Source organism: Acanthisitta chloris, unplaced genomic scaffold (genome assembly GCF_000695815.1).
Source record: "Acanthisitta chloris isolate BGI_N310 unplaced genomic scaffold, ASM69581v1 scaffold33429, whole genome shotgun sequence".
NCBI classification, from domain to species: Eukaryota; Metazoa; Chordata; class Aves; order Passeriformes; family Acanthisittidae; genus Acanthisitta; species Acanthisitta chloris.
The window spans coordinates 22,199-27,679 of record NW_008691415.1 but is presented as its reverse complement, the minus strand read 5'-3'; positions in this window follow the sequence as shown (position 1 = coordinate 27,679).

Genomic DNA, 5,481 nt, shown 5'->3' with positions numbered 1-5,481 from the left:
AGCCAGCACAGCTTAATGCAGTTACTCTCAGAGAGGCAACTAGCATGACCTTGTGCATCCTCACATCCCTCCAACTGCTGCTTGAGAATGGTATGGGTCTCCTCGAGGCCCTGAGTGAGATATCCTAGAATCTCACAAATGGAACTAACATTTACATCCAGGCAAATAAACTGAGCTCCTAGTGTTTAATGCAAGACTGGAACTATAAAATGTTGATACCTCTTACTACCTGCATAAGATATCTTGAAATCATGTTATTGCAACCTCCTCTGAAACCATGCAATAAATTATACTTCAAACAATGACCAGTTCTGTTTAATAATAATTTGGATGTCATTTTCCTAACTTCTGTGCCACTGTCATTATAGCTTTTTAGTGGCTTTAATTTTCTTTCTGATAGATTTTGGTTAGCACAATAGATTATTAAGAAATACTTAGTTGAAAAGCAAATTTTAAAATTGTAAGATCAGTGGTAAATTTTTAAAGCTTAATAGGGATATGCTGAAGCAAACACATAACATGTGAAGAAAATTTTTTTAAAAAAAAGACTACAATTTCTGTAGGAAAATGTACCTTAAGTGCTGCTATACCTATCAGTATTCAGAATCCTGTTCTGCCTGCTAGTCTGGGGAGAGATAAGGAAAGATGAGAGAGGCAAACTCCAAGACAAATAATGAAAATTTTCCTTCATATTTTGTTATAATAACATTTGAACTTACTGGTCACTTCCTACTAAGGTTAGCACAGATTTAACACACTAACATTATTGTTTTATCTTTCTTTTGCATTTTAAATCAAAATGTAAAAACTTGTTTGTTCCTAGAAGTTAGTCACAAAGACTAGAAACCATTTTTTAAAATAAAGCCATTTTTATTTAAAGGAAAATCTTGAACATAATAGCTTTCAAATCCCAGTAACTTTCAGGATAAGAGCAGTGCTAGTGCTCCTTGAGCTCCTGCTCACTTCTTTTGGAACTGTTTATGATGACACTACTGATTAACAACAGGACAAACAAAAGTATATCATTGTGTTGGGGTTTTTTTCATGATTACCTGAATCTGGCTGAAAAAAAACCCTACATGAAACAAATAAGAAGCTAAATATTCCACAAGAGAACAAATCTGAATGTCTGTATTCCCACATACTTGCATGTTTTTATTAGTCAGAAGAAACAACTTGAAGTGGTATTTTGCAAATATTAAGTCAAAAAAGAAATTGCAGTTCCTATAATCAGTTTTTCAGACATTTTCCTATCTTCTAAAAGTCTCTTAAAGACTTCAGGAATTTAAAATTTAACCCCGACCTGATCCTGAGATTACATAATCACAATTATTCCTGGACTGTAACAGATTTATTATATGTCTTGAAGTTGAAAATATAATGAAATCTATAAATGTAGCAGAATGTTGATATTACTGAAAACAAGGGTGTGTGGGTTAGCCATAGAATCATGTAGGTTAGTAAGGAGCTCAATTACTCCAATTTCTTATTCAAAGCAGATCCAATGAAAGCAGGTTTAATCCAACATGCCTGTATAAAAGGCAGCTCTTTGAAAATGTTTGAGCCTTGCAGTCATTCTACAAAAACATACCTCTTTAAAATAAAGTGTTTATGAATAACAAAACAAGAACGTATTTTAACTAGAAAGTAAAAAGCGATTCATCTTCAAGAGATTAATTTCATGCTGGAATGATCCAATGTACTTTGCAGAAGGAACATGAAGGCAACAAGCACAGGAAATAATAATTGAAGATTAAAGCTTTTGTTACCTTGGGTGGGTTAGAATGCACTTGTGCAGGTTCCAGTAATACAATTGTAATTACACTGCACAAAGGTGTGAGAGCTGAAGCACCATTATATAGTAGTTGTTGTTTCAGATAATGGGTGACAGGCAGTTAGCCTGTTTTAGCATCCTGTTTGAAGATTAAAGCTTAGATATTAAGAAACAACTCTTGTTTTCTTCCTGTCATACACTGGTGAAACACAATAAAGCTTGAATAATCAGAGAAATGTTCAGAAACCATGCTGATGAGCATGGTACAAAGAGATTAATAAACTAGACAATTTGGTAAATTTCAGTTTCCAAACCTCAACAAAACTGTAGGGCACTACTTGCATGAAGAGACAAAGAGGAATTTCCTGACAGAAGTTCACATTGTCACAACATACCTGCTAGTTTGAGATCAAGGTGCTGTTAAGGAAGTCACACATCCATCAGAGAACTGAATTTACACCTCAGTAGAGCATTATAGATTTACACTCTATTTTGCAGTCATAGAATCAATTGTGTTGGAAAGATCCTTAAAGATCATTTAGCTCCTGCTCTGGGCAGGGACACCCCACACTGGACCAGGTCTTGATCCAACCTGGCCTTGAACACTGCCAGGGAGAAGCATCCACAACTTCTCTGGGAAACCTCTTCCAGTGCCTCGCCACCCTCAGAGTAAAGAATTTCATCTGTATATCTAACCTAAATTTCTGCTCTTTCTGTTTGAACTCATTATTTCTTGCCCTATCTCTCCAGTTCCTGATGAAGAGTCCTTGACCATCTTCCCTGTAGACTCCCTTCAGACACTGAAGGGCTGCTACGAGGTTTCCACTCAACATTCTCTTCTACAAGTGAGTCAGTGTTCAGACTTGGGGTATGTATATTCCAGTGTAGTAGTCTGTTACCCAGAGAGTGTTAGCATAATGTTTGTAAATAAATCACAGAACAAAAAAAAAATTATCTCAATTATTAACTGTACTTCTAAGGTTAAACATTTTTTTTTCTTTGAATATTTTGACTCCCCCATAGATTTTATTCTAAGGAAGATAACAGAATGAGAAAAATTTGCTCTACTAATTGAAGGATGCATGCCCAGCTCACTAAATCTGTATTTCTGTTACTCCAAACACTGTAATAAGCTTTTGCTCCTTAGAGAGAATTTAAAAAACCCAATGAAACAAAGAAAACAACCATGGCCCTCACTTACAGAGTCCTTTGACCAAATCGGTTCTAGTCAGGCTGCAGTCAGGGGGAGACTTTCTTTCTGAGTCACACAGATATGTTTTATAAACACCCTGGAATTTAGCACAGACTGAAGACTTATTGAGGCAACAGGACAAGTGCAAGGCCTTTCACCTGGGGAGGAAAAGCTCCCTGCACTGATGCTGGCTGGGTTTGACTAGAGAGAGCAGCTTTACTGGAAAGATGCTGGGGCTGTTGGCAAATGGGGAATGAACATGAACTAGCAGTGTGCCTTGGCAGCAAAGATGAACAACATCCTGGGCTCTGTGACTAAAAGAGGTAAAGCAAAGTAATCATCTCCCTTTACTCAGCATTCTTTAGACTGCTTCTGTGGTATAATATTCAACTTTAAGTCTGTCAATACAGGAAAGACATCAAAAAACTAGAGTGGATTTAGTGGAGGACCACAAAGATGGTCAGGAACTGGAGTACTCATCCTGTGAGGATAAACTGAGAAACCAAGTCTAGTTCAGACCACAGCAGAGATGGTTTTTGCTATACCCATCAGCAGCTCCCCAGTACCTCTGGGAAGAAAAGTGAGAAGGTGGACACAGGCTCTTCACAGCAAGCCACACCAGGAAGAGGAGATACAATGGGCAAAGAAAAACCTGAGAAACCTTGTTTAAGCACACACCTGACCCTGCCTTGAGCAGGAGGTTGAACTAAACACCCACATCTTAATGCCCCTTCCTGCCTGATTTATCTTGTGATCCTATATATTTTCAGAAAACAAGATGAAGTGTAGAAAAGATCACAGCTAATGTGAGTTACCAATGTTTTGCTGTTACCAAAGCAGCAAATTCATCCTGAGATGAATAAAGATAAGCAGATTTGCAAGACTGTTGCAAAAAAGAAGGCAATAGTCTGCCCTTTGTTTCAGTCATGAGTAGGAATAGCCTTAAATTATAGGAACAGAGTCAACAGCCATGTGTTCCTCATTTCAAATGGTATTGCTTAGCCATTCACCCTTCTGGGGTATATATAGAGCCTTATTTGTAGCTTTCTGTCTCCATTTGTGTTATCTTTCTAGTTTTTTCTGTTCATTTCAGCTAATAATAATAAAGGTTTTTATTTTACTCTAAAATGTTGGAGATGTGATAAAGGGCAGGTGAATAAAAAAAGGGTGTCTGAAAGAGAATTCAAGCTTTGACTTTTCTCGGCAAGGAAAATTGTGGTGCTGTTGTATCTTAATACTGACAGAATATGCTTTAAATAATTTCAAAATTGCCTACAAAATTAGTTACATCAAGATAGGCACTTTGGTTATATTTAACATAATAACAAAAAAATGAGGAGGAAGAAAATTAGCTGTGGATCATCATCAGAACTGTTCTTTCTTGAAACATCAAGTATAAGCATTGCAGTTCTTCAGCTTTGGATTACTGTCACTGAATGAAGTCATACACTTCAATAGGCTTAATTTCAGAATTGCTGATTTTATCACATATGTCTCATATGAAGTCAATCTTTACTGGATTCTACCAGACCAGAGATATGTAATAGGTGCTATTACTATTCTAGTCAACTTTCAATACCCTCCTCAGGCCACGTTTATATTTCTAAAAAGAAGAACTAGACATAATGCCCATAGAGAAAAACGTACTCTTGCTAAATGGGCACTCTATGGAACAGAGAGAGATTTGTACTTATGATTTAATCTTCTTTATCCTTTACTTTGCATAAAACCTTGGTGAACACCACTTGTAAACATACTTTTGTGTCCTTGACACAATGAGTTTATCAACTGCTTCGCAACCTTGAGTTAAAACTAGAAGGTGCATGAAGTTAAAAATTATAATTGACCAATGCCTTTTTTCAGTCATCTGAAAGAAAAAAAGGCAGTTAAGTGGTTTTTCAGTAAAATAAGAATCTTGGAGACATACCAGGAAGTATCTCTACAGGGATCTCAAAAAACCAAGAAGACATATTTCTTATAACCCTGATCAGCAACAGTGGGGAGCAGCATGAGTAATCCTATGAATTTCTGACTTTTCAAAGGTTAGACTCCAGAGAGGTTCAGGTTTGAATTCAGCAAAAGTAGGCATTGAACCTTAGACATCTAGCACAGTGTGAAGAACTAATGCAATCTGAGCCTTACAGAAATTTAAAAAATAATTAGAAAAAGAAGTTCAAAATACAAACAAACACAAAACCAAACACAAAATCAGACCGAACCAAACAAACAAAAATGCCAAAACAACCAAAACCAAACCAGAAAAACCCATAGAAATATTTCTAGAGTTGCATATGAAGCTGGGACCAAGAAAGACAAATTGTGTGTTATTTTCATAAAGTGGAAATAATAGAAAACGAAAACTAATTTCAAACATTTTCTCCTTTAATTTATCTACATGGAGTTCCTATTCTGCAAAGATCCATGATTACTTTTATATACATTGTATATAGGTACTATACATAGTTTCGATAACATTCCCTAGAAAAAGAATCATAATTTTCCATTGAAGGACACT